General features: G+C 35.6%; 1 long non-coding RNA gene across 1 annotated transcript in view; it reads right to left on the bottom strand.

Annotated features, from left to right (window-relative positions):
• Positions 1 to 18,310, bottom strand: part of LOC138704815 (uncharacterized) — a 938,645-nt gene that overhangs the window by 159,597 nt on the left and 760,738 nt on the right. Inside the window, exon 5 of the long non-coding RNA XR_011333439.1 lies at positions 13,747 to 13,793. This is a non-coding gene — a long non-coding RNA (uncharacterized lncRNA). The remainder of the gene's footprint in view (positions 1 to 13,746; positions 13,794 to 18,310) is intronic.

Below are 18,310 nucleotides of genomic sequence, written 5' to 3'. Positions count from 1 at the left end.
ATATGTGTTCGGTAACTATCGGTGCTGGACTCCGAACTCATTTCACCGGCATTATCAGCTTCATTTCATTCAGAAGCTAAATAACCTGAGATGTTGACAGAGCGTCGTAAAATAACCTATTAAAAAGCTACAGTATGAGCACGTAAAATATTTTAATAGTACTGCAACGTCTTATAGTCACAGTCTAGTTGAAATATATACAGAAGTTTTTTAGAATATACTGGCCTACTACAACACAACTGAGTTAATATCGATACTTAATATAACTCAGAAATATTCCTGCTGCGTTGTTCAATGCCATAAATTCACCTACAGAATAAAATGCGTGAGAAAATAGGTAGGCCTACTTTTTTAATTTGACCCTAAATAATTTTATGGTTTGACTTCGATTTTTTATATCCATAGGGAGGCTATTAAAAATTGTTACTGCCATATAACGCACTCCTTTTTGATAGCACGATAGACTTGCCGATGGTGTATGAAAGTCATTTTGACTATTATTTATGATATGAACAATTTAATTAGTTACAAAGTTTTCACTATTACATGCGAGAGATTTTATTAACGAAAAAATTTACTGATAAGTCATGGGCATTATTTGTAGTTTCTTGAAAATAGTCCTACACGATTTCCTAGATCTAGCACCTAGTCTACTATTATTCTAATTACTCCTTTTTGTAGTATGAATATACTATTACTATCTGTAGAATTTCCCCAGAATATTATTCCGGAACTCATTACCGAGTGGTGGTATACAAAGTAGGCCTATATTGATTTTTAGGTATTGATATTTGCTATCTCTTGCATAAATGTAATTGCAAAACATGCTGAATTTAGTTTGGGGGTAATGTCTTTAATGTGATTTTTGCAATCAATATATTATCGTTTTGTAAGACAAGACATTTGGTTGTTGTTCTTACTATTAGGGACTGTTATGAATTATTTCTCTTGAAATTTGCGAGATTGAATTTGGGCAGGATTCAAATTGGATTATGTTAGTTATATAAGAACAAAAAAGAAAATTATTTAGCAGTTATGGTAGTGGTCGTGGTGGTGGTGGTGGTGGTGGTGGTTGTGATGGTGGTCGTGGTGGTGGTCGTGGCAGCAGTAGCAGTAGCAGTACCAGTAGTAGGGAAGAGAAAAGTAATAAGAATCCCAGTGACAAGAAAATTAGGAATATACTCACAGAAAGAGAAATATAATTGGAGTAAAGAGGAAATAAAGAAACTGACGGATGAAAGAGAAGTGGAACGGATAAAATGAGATTAATAAGAAGCCAAGGAAAGAACAATATGGGAGGAAATATAATACAAACGAAAGGAAGAAACGAAGTGAACATAAAATTAATGTAATACGAAAATATAAAAAGAAGGAAGTGAATTAAATAGGAAATAATAATACTTGGAAACTGAAGATGAACTTGGAAATGGTGGGCAAAGGAGACAAAACAAATCAGTGTCTCGGAAAGACATTATTTTGTAATTAACTTCTGTACGTGAAAAACGAGTTTGATAAGAAATGAAAAGAGACAGGTGAGACAGAAAGAGAAAGGGGAGGAAAACAAAAACTGGATGAATGGAAATGAGAACAGAGGAAAAACAGAAGAATGAAAAGAAGAAAGAGGGGAAGAAAAGAAAGTATGAGGAAAGAAGAAAAAAGTAGAAAATAACTTAGAAAGTAGAAAGTGAAGCGAAATAAAAAACTAATCAACAAGAAAATACCATGAAATGTAACGTAAAAGGAAAGTAAAAAGTGCTAGAAAAGAATAGAAGAAGAAATATTTAAGAGGATAAAGGAGGAAGGAATACCTTTCGCTGCTTGACTTGCAAACGACGAAGTCTTCTTACAAACTTTACGTTCCTGGCATTGCTTACGTCTTACTGTGACGGATCGGCTATTCTACACTCGAATACTGTAATCCTTTCCCTCGTCACAGGGTTTCTCCAGCAACACGGTGGATTTAACTTACTTATCTTCTCGAATACCAGGTGAAAGGAATGCGTCAAGAGGTATTCAACACCTATGCATTTCTTTTGCGTCGGCGATACCAACAGGGTCAAAATGTTGCGCATTCCCAAACCCACACTTGCTGACTACACTAAGGTTTTGAGCACACAGCCCCATTCGTCCCTAAGCCAGGCCCCTAAATGGAGAAATATTGATGCAATGGTGTACATGCCTAATTTGGGGAAACAGGAAATCCTCAAGAAGAAGCCCAAATGCGACAGTGTTCACTACAAGTGTAATTATGGATTTTTCAATAAAAAAAAATCGCGAGCCTGACCGGGACTCGAACACGGACGATCGCCTGCGTGACAGACTAAAGATCTAATCACTCTGCCACTTAGTCGGTGACAAAGTAGCCATATTTGTTACTTTCGTTCAGCAGGTCAGTGATTAGATGTTGGCGATCCTGTTAGGGTAAAGTTGCCTATTTCCGTGATACTCCTAATCCCGTGATACTTTTTGAAAATTAAATGTTAGTCAAAGCTTTACCATTCAACCATAGGGCCAGACATCTTTCTCGAAAGATTGCATCTTTCGCCTACTTTTGAGACATCGGTGAACTTCCTAGCATGATACCCAACCCCGTGACATTCAGTGAAAAAATGTATCACGGAATTTGGAGTTTCACGGAATGAGGCAACGTTACCATACTTTTAAATATTAAAGACACAGACCATTGATGTGAATTGGGACTAATATAAAAAACAAGGTGCAAGAGGGAGAAAAAATATTTTCTGGATAAGCTGGTGTGAAATTTTGGAGCAATATGGGTTTTCGATGCTGATATAGGAAGGGATTTGGATTTCGAACCCTTTGGGCTTATCAGGCTACTCGCCTGCAGATGGGATCTGGTTCTATCAGGGCTGAGGCAGAATGGTCCAACTATCAGTGCCGACTCGTAAATGCCACCGGAGTCACATGTCGGAAGTTGGCAATAATTGTCACATAGGGTGCAAAATTGGCCAAAGTGAACCTTCATGCAAGGATCCTTTCCGAGTCTGGTCCCCGAAACGCCAAACTTTCTATAATGATTTTAAATGTTTTGTTTCACACTATATCGAATTTTATTTCTTTCCGTACTCAAAACCAGTATCGAAAATGGAAATTTACGTAACAGTTACTTTCCGCAGTATATACAACCTTGAATTTACCTAATTGAAGCCAATAAATTAAAGATACGTATGGTATTTCTGTCAGTTCGCATTAACTTCCTAACTAAACAAAATTAATTTACATACATAAATATGTATTTTACCTTTGTTGCACTGTTTCTTAAATACCTTCTATAATTTTCAATTTTACAATTATGCATTTACTACATGATTCCCTCAAGGCCACTCTTAAACCTGTCGCCATGATTATTCGCAACAATTCTCTCCTGCTCGTCAGCTGCTTGTTCAATGACAGAAACTATGAGCCCTGTAATGAGCGTATTGTCTGCCTACATTTGGTACATCTCCAATTTATAATAAAGTATCAAATATTAAATGTTTTTATATAGTATGAAACAAACTATTGTACGTAGCTCCATAAAAAAGCGTCTTAACAGTACTGGTCACATCTCACTCGTACCGTAAAGATTCGTTTCGTTAAAGAGTTACGTAAATAACTATTGTCTCACATAATATATAACGTTCTTTCCCTACCTATTTCAACATAAGTAAAGCCTTTTTTGTACAGTGATTGGTATTCAATCCGATTCATTTCGACGCACACGTTAGCACCTTAGATACAGCGTATGATGATGATGATGATGATAATAATAATAATAATAATAGTAAAAATAATAATGATAATAACTTACTTATTGGCTCTTAGAGAACCTAGAGCTTCATTGCCGCCCTCACATAGTCCGCCATCGGTCTCTACCCTGTGCAAAATTAATCCGGTCCCTACCATCATACCCACCTACCTCAAATCAATTTTAATATTATCCTCCAATCTATGTCTCGACCTCCACAATGGTCTTTTCCCTCCGGCCTCCCAACTAACGCTCTATATGCATTTCTGGATTCGCCCATACGTGCTACATGCTCTTCTAATATCAAACGTTTGGATTTCATGTTACTAATTATGTTAGGTGAAGAATACAATACGTGTAGTTCTGCGTTAAGTAGCTTTATACATTCTGCTGTAACTTCATCCCTCTTAGCCCCAGATATTTTCCTAAGGACCTTATTTTAGAACACCCTTAACCTCTGTTCCTCTCTAAAAGTGAGAGTCCAAGTTTCACAATCATTCAGAACAATCGGTAATATAAGTGTTTTATAAATTATAACTTTTTGTTTTGTTTTTTCTTTAACCAGACTGGATGACACAAGTTTCTCAACCGAATAATAACAGCCACGTCCCATATTTATTCTGCGTTTAATTTCCTCTCGATTGCCATTTAGATTTGTTACAGTTGCTCCAAGATATTTGAAATTTTCCACCCCTTCAAAGGATAAATTTCCAATTTTTATATTTCCATTATATACTAAGTTATGGATACGAGACACAATCATATAGGCCTATTTTGTCTCTTCGGGATTTACTTACAAACCTTTCTCCTTACTTGCTTCAAGTAAAATTCTCGTGTTTCCCCTAATTGCTTGTGAATTATCTATTATATTCACGTCATCCACATAAACAAGCAGCTGATGTAACTTGTTCAATTCCAAACTCTCTCTGTTGTCCTGGACATTCCTAGTGACATATTCTAGAGAGAGAAATAATAATAATAATAATAATAATAATAATAATAATAATAATAATAATAATAATAATAATTTATAAATTCGTTTATATTAAAATATTGGTGTTTCTTTCTGTAAAACGTAACAACAGCAATCATATAGAAGTACGTTTGCTGCATTTCCAATGCTCTTGTCTTGTTTTGACAAGAGATTTGCATTGGTTCTCTAAGACAAGTTTGACATCTATAAAGTAAAGAAGGTTTATTTTTGTAAATGTAAATCATATTATTTCGTGACTGAAATCAATACAACATTCAAGAAAGCTGACGACAAATCATACATAATTTAGAAGGAAAAAATATCCGAGATTGGTTTTCTACCCGTCACAGAAAATAAACAAAGATCAAAATAAGATACTGTGCATCGTGAGATATGAGAGACACAATAACCACCAAGCTTCAGTATGCTGCAAGAGATCAATAAACGCAGACATCAGGGTATAGGAGTCATTAGCATTTGTGTCCACAATCCGTCAGCACATTTCTTAGTGTCTCGTCGTCGTTAGTAGAGTGGCTAACGTACTCGACGTACTTTAATCTGAGGTTCGAAGAGAAGTCTCTTGCTTGCAATGAACCTAGCCTAGTATGTGGGACCAACAGTTGTAATTCCTCACCCAATGCAAGAAGCGTTCATGGTCTTCCTCTCGAAATATCACATCTCACTTAGCAGAGTTTAAACGCACGATACTTGGGCACAGACGAGAAATGTAGTTGTTATGCCACTAAAGGCAAGAGTATTGCAAAAATAAAATAATATATCCAACGTGAAACTTTCTTGGTATAACGATTATTATACATATTGACTGACTTACTTAATTATTTACTTACTGGCTTTTAAGGAACCCGGATGTTCATTGCCGCCCTCACATAAGACCGCCATTGGTCCCTATCCTGAGCAAGATTAATCCACTCTCTATCATCATATGTCACGTCCCTCAAATTCATTTTAATATTATCTTCCCATCTACGTCTCGGCCTCCCTAAAGGTCTTTTTCCCTCCGGCCTCCCAACTAACATTCTATATGCATTTCTGGATTCGTCCATATGTGTTACATGCCCTGCCCATCTCAAACGTCTGGATTTAATGTTCCTAATTATGTCAGGTGAAGAATAAAATGCGTGCAGTTCTGTGTTGTGTAACTTTCTCCATTCTCCTGTAACTTCATCCCTCTTAGCCCCAAATATTTTCCTAAGCACCTTATTCTCAAACACCCTTAACCTATGTTACTCTCTCAAAGTGAGAGTCCAAGTTTCATAACCATTAAGAACAACCAGAAATATAACTATTTTATAAATTCTAACTTTCAGATTTTTTGACAACAGACTGGATGATAAAAGCTTCTCAACCCAATAATAACAGGCATTTCCCACATTTATTCTGTGTTTAATTTCCTCTCGAGTATAATTTATATTTGTTACTGTTGCTCCCAGGTATTTGAATTTTTCCACTTCTTCAAAGGATAAATTTCCAATTTTTATATTTCCATTTCGTACAATATTCTGGTCACGAGACATAAGCATATACTTTGTTTTTTCGGGATTTACATGCTTCAAGTAAAATTCCCGTATTTTCCCTAATCGTTTGTGGATTTTCTCCTAACATATTCACGTCATCCGCATAGACAAGCAGCTGATATAACCCGTTCAATTTCAAATCCTCTCCGTTATCCTGAACTATCCTAATGGCATATTCTAGAGCAAAGTTAAAAAGTAAAGGTAATAGTGCATCTCCTTGCTTTAGCCCACAGTGAATTGGAAACGCATCTGACAGAATCTGACCTATACGGACTCTGCTGTACGTTTCACTGAGACACATTTTAATTATTCGAACTAGTTTCTTGGGAATACCAAATTCACTAAGAATACCATATAAAACTTCTCTCTTAACAGAGTCATATTATTATACATACAGTTTAATATACCTTCAACGAGTCCTGCGAGTTAATTTCTGTTGACTACAAAAGTTATTACGATACGAGACAATGTATTTCGACTAAATATTTCCCCAAAAGGGATGCGGAATATGGAACAATGACATACAATATGTGCAGCAAAATAGATTATACAGCGTCGCGTCTTATATGCAGATTAACATTATTGCATTAACACAGAACAGACACATTAAGTTCCGGGACAATGGGTACACAAAATTATGTTAAGTATATTGTACAGTGACAATGCTGAAATACACCCCTCATCAAAACACAATTGAAAAGACACCAAAACTAATGTTTATATTGAGTACACCACTGCCACCGGGTGCTTGCCCACTTGCAGTGTAAATAAATACATACAAAGCTAATTTCAGAAGCCTGGGAACACAACATAATACAGGAACACAAATTATACCTCGAAATGTAATGACAATAATTCTGGAAACAATTATGAAGAAAGGTAATGAATAGGGAGTGAAGATGCAGTCATGTGCTTCAACAAAGTCCCGTCATTCCCTGTAAACTTTGCTAAGTTCCGTATGAGTGTTAAAACAGTCTATCGGTAGGTAGGACGATTAGTGTGCAGCTCAGCCATTCCGGGAAAACTGGGAATTCCAATCAAAAAGCCTTTTTCACAAATATTTGTTTGTCATTAGTGTAAGGCAGTTATGTCAAACCAAGCGCATTTTTCTGACCTTGACGTCGAACTCGAGCATCAAGCGCTAGGTATGGAAGAAGGAAGGATTATGTATGTGAATAAGCAGTCTATTGGATTAAGAAAACAGTAATGCATAAACTTCAAACGGAACGTGAATTTTTTTTGTCATTTTATATCACTTTTTTCTGTCTGACAATTTCTATACTGTCTGTAAAACAAAAGTGTCAACACTAATTTCTTAATATTGCAGTTGTGTTTTAAAGGTTAATAACATAATAAAACGTTAAGGAGGAATATTCACATATATTCTGTAGTAGTAAAACTATACTGTACTAAGTTAATGAAACCCATCATTCATAAAAAAAAAGTGATATCCCAAAGAAAGAGACTGAGCATGACATGATAAGTTGGAATTGATATTGATGGTATCTTCAGTCTTACAAAAATAATCAATAAGCTAATCAAAACAATATTATAGTACAAAGCAAATTAACCTAGGTATATGTTTTAACTGGAAATAATATTGCATTACAAAACTCTTATTGCATTATGCTTTTAAGGTGATATTGGTGAGCAACATTCTATCATCAGAATTTTTAAATATTTTCTCGAAATGTGCTGAAGCTAAAGAGCTGACGTTTTTTACAACACATGGGCACATATATTTTGTTGATCATGTTACAGTAGTTACTTTGTTAATTCATTTCCTTACAAACATTTTCCATGCGCATATTTTCAAAATTTTCAATAGACTATCTTGAGTAATATTATGTATTTACGATATATTAGATTTACGAAAACATTGTTTCAGTACCTGTAAGGCTACAAAATAAACATATCTGAAAATTTCAGTTTTCTGTAAAAAAAAAAGAGTTGCGAAAATATTCCTTTTGAATAAAACAGCAAGCTTGTGAAAAACAAGTATTAAAATTAAAACTTACATTCTTATAATGTAAATACTTATACTTCTCACACAACTCTAAAAATTAACATGGATACAATTTTAATAAGTTCTCTTCTTTTTATCCATTGAAATCAGTGCTGGCCATCCCTGTATAGAACTCGACCAAGCGGCATATACTCCTCTTTCGTCTGTTTCTTTCCTTTCAGGCTCTCCTGAGCTCTAAAGCGTGCGCTTTTGCCTATGGGCATCAGTTGACATGACAGATGTAAGACATAGATAAGGCTCTAAATTGAAATATACGAATGTTTTATTTCCAATTGGAAAATATTGTACAAGTTTTACGAACATTGAATCTAAGAGATCTTGCTAGGTAATGGGTACTTTTTTTGTTCCCCTGAAGTTTGCAGCACTTACTCGTAGAGAGATCATCTGTTAATTACTTTAGGCTACGTTTTACAAGAAGCTATTGTTGAAAAAATAGTTTGGAGACTACAATGTTAATTCCAGAGCTCCAGGATCAAGGAACATTTCACTTTGTACTATATTCTTTCTGCCATTTATTTTAAGTAAATTGGGTTAATAACAATTAATCTAACAGTTCAAGTGAATATTCTGACTTAGAAATATCACAGTTGCTTTGAAACTGTAAAAATGAAGGACATTAACTCATCTGTAACATCAGTGACAAAATGTGTGTAACATCCGTGACATGGAAGAAATAGCTACCAAAAATGACCGATTATGTTTCTGTGAACTATTTGAATGTCATGAGATTTGCATAGCTTTCACATGGACACTAAGGGAATGAATCTCCTTTTGCTTGAGGCAGGCCTGTGTTTTATACGTTTTGTTAATAAGGTGTAAAGTGAGTTCACAAATCTTGTAACATCCTTGACGGAACGCTTTCTTTATTTTCTGCAATAATAATAAATTTTATTGAACAACATGTTTCTGTAAAATGATACCGATCTTCTAATTTGATTCTAATGATAGAAGTTGACAAAATTCATTTCATTTTCAATATATGGACTTTGAAAATAGTAAAAATTTAGCATCCGTGACAATTGAAATGGCTCAGCTGCGCACGTAGATAAGTCAGTAGTACGTAGAGGAATAGGTTCTGCGAGAAAAATATATGTAGTTTGCTAGATAAATGAATAGGCCTCTATTTGGTAGCAAACATGACAGCTCAATATATTTTCAAAGAGTGATGGAACGGAGAAAAATTCTCTCCTGCGCCGGGATTTGAGCCCGGGTTTTCAGCTCCGTTCCATCACTCTTTCATCATATGATGACGCAGAATATCTGCATGGAAATATCATATGTACTTCAGTACATCAAAATATATATCAAAATATATATGATATGCGTAATAAATTACTTTGTGATTTAAGACGGCGCCCATACCGTCGGATCCCGGCCAACCAGTCACTCATTCGAGAGCACCTCGACACATGTATGGACTTCGGTCCTGCGTTCATAGACATCTATGACGTAGTGGAGAGGGCGGCCACTAGAGGGAACCCAAGAGATGGAGCTTAATCTGAGACGATTCTAACCGGCGTCGGGGTTGTATCCGGCGTGGCTTAGTGGATAAAGCATCAGCACGTAGAGCTGAAAACCCGGGTTCAAATCCCGGCGCCGGAGAGAATTTTTCTCCGTTCCATCACTCTTTCATCATATGATGACGCAGAATATCTGCATGGAAATATCATATGTACTTCGGTACATCAAAAATATATATCAATATATTTTGTTAATTGATGAACAAACAGAATGAAGAAACGTTGGAGAGACATTTTCTTTACGTATCGACATCAGATTTACTTTTATAACACTATGAAATATGTATGTTTATATCCATATAAACTGTCCCAGAAACACTGTCTACATAATTCGAATAGGCAACCCAAATCACTCCAACAGGGATGGGTAAACAAGCTGGTTTAAGGAGTTTTGATACTAACAAGAAAATAATTCCTAATCGAATGTAACTTTAATCACCCTTGATATCTCTTCAAAATGTACCTAATAGCCTATGATATGTGAGTCATGCGAATACATTACATGTATTCATGTACTAAAAAGGATAAACGTTCATTTTGTCTCTTGGTTAAAAAAGAAGTCACTTGTAAAGATGCTTGTATTGCACTGTTTTGACTATGCCGACATTTTACTGACTGACCTTTCCAGCGACAACAAAACAAAACTTCAACGTGCTCATAATTTGTGTGTAGGCTTTGTAAGCAATGTTCGTAAATATGATCATATTACCCCATCCCTGGAAGCAATAGGTTGGCTTAAACTAGATATGAAAGTAACTTTACATTCACTTCTCCTTCTCTTCCAAATCTTGAACTCTTCTATTCCTTCGTACCTGTCGTCTCGCTTCACTTATCTTTCTTCCCATCATAATCTGAACACACGCTCTCGCCACGAAACAATACTAACAATACCATCTCATCGCATTTCCTCATATTCATTCTCTTTCACAATATCCCTGCCAAGATTCTGGAATTCACTTCCAGCTAGCATCATGGACTGACGAAATAAAATTGAATTCAAACGCAAGCTTATTAGGCCAGTAACTGAGACTCGTTCAGACATGGCTTCTTGTAAATAGTTATCTTCTCCTATCACAAAATATTTAAATATCCTGTAATTTTATCAATTATCCTAGGTTTATTTTGTACTTCAGTAAACAAACTTTCTTTGGTCTTAACTTCTATAATGAATTGTCTAGTCTTTATTAATCAGGTAATCTTTTAGTACTTTGATTTTCATTGTATTTATAAATTTAATATTAATTGTAATTATAATTGTAATTTCATTCTTCATTTTGTAATTGTAATCTCCTGTTAAAGGAGAAGAGAAGGCTTGATGGCCTTATCTCTACAAGGTTAAATAAATATATATTAGACTACTATATGAGGGGCTCACAACCAGTGTGGACCAAGTTCACCAGTGGTCAGTTTGTAGATTAATACAATTTCGGTTGAAGAAAACTTAGATTTATTCATTGCCATAACAAACCAAGTCCATAACTCATTTGTTACTCCACAGAGGGCAGAATTTCCTATGGAAGGTGAAGGCTGCTAAGCATGAGCCAGGAACTTTAAGACTCAATTTCTCAAAATTATTCCAGAAGGACTTGGTCCACTCTGGTTGTGAACCCCCCATATACTACAATATAACTTGAAGAAATGGATGGTATTTCTGAGAGAAGCTACATATACAATAGGCTAGAAGGACGGCTGTCCAAGCGAGAAATCGGCTTGAATGTCAGTGAGAGCAAGGTGAGGTGAAATCTTCAAAAGGAGTCTGACGCCTTGGGAGAATTGCATCAGGTCCGCTCCTGATGCCAAAGCAACTAGCAGCGCATCTGGAATTCGCACGCCAGTCTCGGCAGAGGACTGAGAACCTGTCTTCTTTCACTAAATATCTTTCCTGTTTCAGAACACCAGATGAAGGAAGAGAGTGTGGAGGAGACCAGGAGAAAGACACTTCCTCCGGTACGAGTATCAACTCTAAAATAACGACGTAGTCTATGTTGGAAGATTCCATAATGACAGGGAGTGGCATCGCTTCTGAGGCCGGTACAGAACCGATGAAGAGGTTCTTAATACTCATCGATACACTGTGCCCATCGAGCCATGTGGTGGCATTCGCTCAATTCATTGGCGAGGACTTTGCAATCATGCATGACAAGGACAGCCCACACGCTACTCACTGAGCTGATTAACTGCCTTGTCGAGGTCGTAATACAAATACCGAATCTCGTCGAGTAAGTATATGTGGGGAATACGTAGGCAGAGGATTCGTCGACGCAATTCTGATACTCTCGAGGAGCTAATAGCAGACCTTGCTCTAAGAATGATACCTTATTCCCGAGGAAGATCTCCACGACCTGATGTGCAGTACGTCTCGGATAGGCGATTGTATGCTGTCACTGCTGCTAAAGACGGCGATACACGTTACTGACTGACTGGTGTGAGGTGAGTTTTCTTATAACATTTAGTGGCAATATTTGTATAAAGAGTGCAGGGTATATTCATGAAATAATATACTGTAATGGATAAAAAAAGAATAAGAGTTCTTGCATTTGAAAATTTTAAATAAAATGAGAAAATTGTTGTTATGGTAAAGGTTTCGGTGTTTATTACTTCATAACTTCATAAAATAAAAGTGTGTCATTAAAAAATCGCATCAAAATCATCATTAAAATGATGACCTTTTTAAAATTACAGATACACTTTTTTTCCCCTTGATTATTACTGTATACAGAGTAATTTAAAACCTCTGGGACAAACTCTGAGGGGTGATAGATCTAACAATAAGGAACCTTTCTTGTTAAACAACCTATGTCTTTTGACGCGTCGTTTCGAAATTACCGTTGAAAATGTTTTTGCGCGGGCGAATGTGTGCCCCCCTGTTTGTGTGTTGAGATGTTTGTAAGAGACAAGAAGGGTTGTTGTTGTTTGTTTACGTTTAATGTTCAATACCTTTTCCTTTCAGTTCAGCCTAATTATCAATTGAGAATAGATGTCTACACTCTTCCCCGAGTTAGCCGACATGGTAATGTGTTATGGGGAGCCTCGCGGAAACGGAAGAAGAGCTCTCCACATGTACCAACGACAGTTTCAAAACCGAAATCACCCTCACTACACAATGTTTGCTCGACTTTATCAGCCCTTCGAGACGATGGGTCTCTTCGTCCCCGGCGCATTCGTGGAAGACCACGTAGACATCCATCCTCAATTGATGATTACACTGAAGTGAAAGGAAAAAGTATTGAACATTTAACGGAAACAAACAACAACAATCTTTCACGTCTCTTACAAACATCTCAACAAACAAACAGGGGTGCACACATTCGCATATATTGACGTACGCACGCACAAAAACATTTTCAACTGTAACTTCGAAACGACGCGTCAAAAGACATAGGTTGTTTAACAAAAAGGGTTCCTTCATGTTAGATCTATCACCCCTTAGAGTTTTCCGCAGAAGTTTTGAATCAGCCTGTATTATTCCGATGTTTTTATAGCTTTCATATGCATGACCAAGTTTTCAGTTAAAATATCATTAATTTGAGGTTCATCCCTAACGTAATATTTTCCCCTTAGTAAATCAATTTCTTAATTACCTTCTATTCTAATAATATGGATAAAATCGATAATATCGTATTAATTCCGCAGTCTGTACTTTATTTCCATGCATTATATATATATATATATATATATATATATATATATATATATATATATATATACACACGCAAAATGTTTTACGTCATAATATGACTGATGAGATTTTGAAGCAAACACTTCCCCTCTGCAACACGGTTGAATCCCTACTATGACGCCTGCTTCTTGCCGTAATTTGCTCCATTATGCAGGTTCTCATTTACCCTCCCTTCTGCGAACTCATTATTCCAAGCCACTTTCATTTAGTTTACTAAAGAAATGTGTAAATGAGGCACTGTACGTAACATTCCGCTTCTACTCACCTCTAAGCTTGAAGGCACGGTTAGACGACGCAGTGGCTTCAGCAATCCTGAAACGGAAACACTGATATTAAATTGGCATGGGAAGAATAATGGTAATACGTTTATAATGTAAATATTTAGGCCTACACATAAAATAATTCAATGGTACTCATATACTTGAGAGAAATGGAAGATAGGTGAAGATGAAAGAGGAGTAAATGAAAAAAGGAAAGAAAAGCAAAGAAAAATAAATGAAGGACAAAGAAGACAAATGAAATGAAAAGAAACTTAAAGAAAGTAAATGAAAGAAATGAAAGTGGTAACAATAAAAAATGAATAAAGAAAATTAAATATTATAGTTGAGAAATTGTTGAGGGATGGCATTTGAAACCCTGTCCTGAATATTCAGTATCCATCGCAACAGACGGCTTATCTGTTAAATACAAATTTTATTAATGATGAAGACAATAACAATCACAGGTTTTAAATGCCGAGTGTAAGAGAGTAATATATTTTAAAGAGCTCCTTTCTGACATCGAGAGCAAGCTGTGATCACATCTCCGCACAAGAATTTCCATAAATCTGTTTCTGAAACGAAACACCTTGATAAAAATTCTAAGATACACTATAATGCAAAACACAACATAGACAAACTAACACCAGGTAAAGTGAATATTAAAATACAAGTAATAAAATACTGAACAAATAACAGACAGGAACTTAGATTACTTGGGAGATCTTTCGCACTAACTTGAGACTTCGTCTTCCTTGTTGTATAATCAAGACCACTAACCCTCAGCGACTTTCGTGACAATCTTTCCCCTTATTAATATTAATATCTCTGGATCCTTTTTTATTTTAGATTTATTTAGCCGGTCAACATCTACCATAGAAATCGTCACTGTCTTGCTGTCGTCTATTTTACGTAATAGATCAACCGAAACCTGATAAACAGAGTTCAAGTACCCAGTATTCGTAAAGAGAATAAACTCCAGTGCAACAACTCCCGATACGATGTAAACAACTGGATACGCTAGAAGTGACTAGTGACATAGACCGTTGTTCGAAAAAAGAAATTCATGGTTGTAACTCGTGTAAAAGTGCCTCTGATATGGATATTGAAAACAATTTTTGTGACAGCTGTTTAAAATTATACAGAGCATTATTCCATTCAAAACCCGATTTTGAAAAATTGTAACATAGACCGTTATTCGGCCCAACGCTTCAATTACTTTTAAAATATTTTATGCTAGTCCATTACTGCAACTAAACTTCTGAAAACAGTTACAGGAACGTTATGAATTGCATAAATATTTTGTTCAACAATGGTTAATATATGGAAATTAAGAAATACATTATTTAAGACACATTTATAACTCCTAAATTAAATTAAATAAATTAAGAATTAATTTTAATATCCTTAATAACTCTACATAAAAATACCACTAAGCAAGTGTTCCCTTAAATTCTGAGGAGTGTATTTACATTCTTCATACATTGTTATTACTGCAGTACCGGTATTATAATATTACAGTTTTAATCGAATATTTCACGAAATTACATTATGAAATTTAGCCATACCAACATATAAGAGATCATCGTGTTCATCACCAATCACTATCTCGCAATCACGCCAATGGAATACGCTGCCCAGTGACATCAGAGACTGTCGGTATTTAACAGTATTAATAAACAAACTTATTAAGAATCTCCTTATTTCGTAGAGAGCAATGCAGTAAACTGAGTATTCTAACTTAAGCGAATGTTTCGAAATTGTTACTGTTTTATTTATCTTCATATTTGTAAAATCAGTTACTTATTTTTAGATATAGAGTAAAGGTTGGTAATATTGTGTTAGTTCTTTTTTGAGAATTTATTACAATTTTATACTGAGCGAGAGGAAGATCGGTTTTTTGCGTCAACTTATTAATGGAATGTTCATGGGTAAGTTTCTGCAAAAAACTGGTCCTTCTCGCTCAGAATTACACTAAGCCTTAAAACTCAAGAATAATGGTAATTTAAAAACAAATTTAAATTAGAGTAATTTTGAAAATATTGAAATTAAGACAAAGGTTTATATGACATTTTTTGTTCAGAATGTCTTTGGAAATAAGCTCCGTAAGGGACGGTAAATCATCATGAATCACCCTGTATATTTATTCTCTGTAATTGTTAATATATTAGGCAATCAGTATATTGCATTAATACTTTTTGTACCCATTGTGGTCTTATCTTTGTACTTGTAGTTTTTTATTCTACTCTTTTTGCATTTTTGCTTTTTTTTTACAGTATTTGTATTCGTAATTTTATTTCTATTTCTTATTTACTTTTTTTTCTCTGCATTTATTTTTTGTATATGCATATTTGTATTCTGATGGTATGGAAGAGAAGGCGTGATAACCTTACTCTACCAGATGAACTAAACAAATATAAATAAATAAATAAATAAATAAATAAATAAATAAATAAATAAATAAATAATAATTAATTCTTGTGATGCAAGTAATACTGTCGCCTACAAAGGAAGAATTTGAAAAATAGTTAAATTACTACCGAACACCTGATAAATATAGCTTGTAGACTAGGGATGTTATAAACATGTAGCAGCATTTCGAGGACACACAAAGAGTAGACAAACAGTCCCAATGTAAGGGAGGTAAATATTCAGGCTTTCCTCGTAGGTAATTGAATCAGTGATGTTACCTTTGTAGTCGTAGTCGCTACACATGAACAACAGGAAATAACTTGAATTAAGGATGGAAGTGAAATAACTGTTTTCGTAATTATTTAATCTTGCTGGGCACATACGCACAATAATGCTTTCTGCTCTGGGAATCACGAGAGCGACACGATGCTCCGTTGTTTGCCCGCATCCATCTTGTCAAGCTAGCTCATTGCAGCGTTGTTTGTTGGTGCCGCTACAGTCAATTGTTTGCCAGCGCTTTCAATAATGTTGTCAGGGGCGGTGCCACAATGCTGGCCTCCACTTCATTTACAACGCCGTCCAAAGACGTTTTGTAGGCCAGAGAAAGGGTCCGGCAGCAAATCTGCCGCCAGTAATGGGTCCTCAGAGAGTCTGCACGACGATGGGTTGCCGTATTTCAGGTCTGCTGCGGTCACTGTCCACGCCCTGTACCAGGCTAATCGTCCCAGAACAGAGACAAGAATTTCAACTCTGTGCAACAAACACAATTATCGGGGTTTTAGACTTTCCAGTCCTCTTCGATATAAACTACAGCGATGAGAAACTAATATGTTTTTTAAAGTAAGGAAAGTTAGCACAGAATACGAAATGAACATCAGCACTAATAAATTAAAAGTTAATGCCATAAAGAACTAAGACTGAACTTGTTCAATAATGATGATAATGAAGATGATTTTGATTATATCATCGCCAATGGGCAAATAACAGCTCAGACTAATACATTTCTATTTAGCAATAATTCATTTCAACACCTATAACGGAACAGAATACTAAATTAATAATTTCAATAGAGTAAATAGCATTATTCCAATATATTTTTAACAAATAAATATCAAAAGAGGATTTCCGTCGAAAAATTCGCGGGGACGAAGTATATTGAAACGTCGCATTATTTTTAATGACACTTTCACTAATAAAATAATATACAGAGTGGTTCATAAATACCTGTAAAAACTTTGTGCGTGTAATGTAGAGGTAAAACTAAAACCAAAATGTTCTATACAACTTTTCCCGCAAATCCTTACTTTCAGAGTTATGATGCGTAGTGCCATATCTTGCCAGGCATAAAAAATATGGGCCAGAAAAGTCTTCGGCTGTGTCACGTTCGCAAACATAGCAACTGCGGTAGACGTTTCTTATTCATACACCCCACTACAATTGATTCCAATCTGATAGGACTTTGTTTACTTTACGTAGGTATGTTTAGTTGTATGGCACTGTTGCAGTTCCTACCGTCACCAAGGCCAGTAGGTATACATTTATTTTGTCGTTAGTTCAGTAAGTTTCAGTTGTATATGGTACGATAGACGTGAAACACCATTTGTTTGGCCAGCCAGATCACCAGACTTCTATCTTTGGAATCGTCTGAAGGCGCTCGTTTATGCCACTCAAATTCTGAACGTAGTATAACTACAGCAGTGACATCAAAATAGCTATGAAACAGTTCGGAATGAGTTGAACGGGGTCTATAAAATTCCAAGATCGGTACATACATACGTAGAGTAAACGAAGCCTCATCAGGTCAAAATCAACTGTAGTGGGGGTGTACGAATAACAAACATCTAACGCAGTCGCTATGTAGGCGAGCATTACACATCCGAAGGCTTTACTCGTCCATATTTTTTATACCTAGCAAGATAGGACATTTTGCATCATAACTGTAAAAGTAAGGATTTGCGAGAAAAGTTGTATAGAACATTTTAGTTTTATTTTTACCTCTACATTACACCCACAAAATTTTTACAGATATTTATGGATCATCCTGTATATAGAATTGAGTTCAAAACAAGAACGCTTATTATTTACTAGCGACAACAAGATGGGCATGTAACTCCTATTTACGCCGCTTACACTCTCGGGTAACAAAATACATGTTTTATT

This window comes from Periplaneta americana, chromosome 8 (genome assembly GCF_040183065.1).
Source record: "Periplaneta americana isolate PAMFEO1 chromosome 8, P.americana_PAMFEO1_priV1, whole genome shotgun sequence".
NCBI classification, from domain to species: Eukaryota; Metazoa; Arthropoda; class Insecta; order Blattodea; family Blattidae; genus Periplaneta; species Periplaneta americana.
This window is presented reverse-complemented; position numbering and strand designations above follow the sequence as displayed.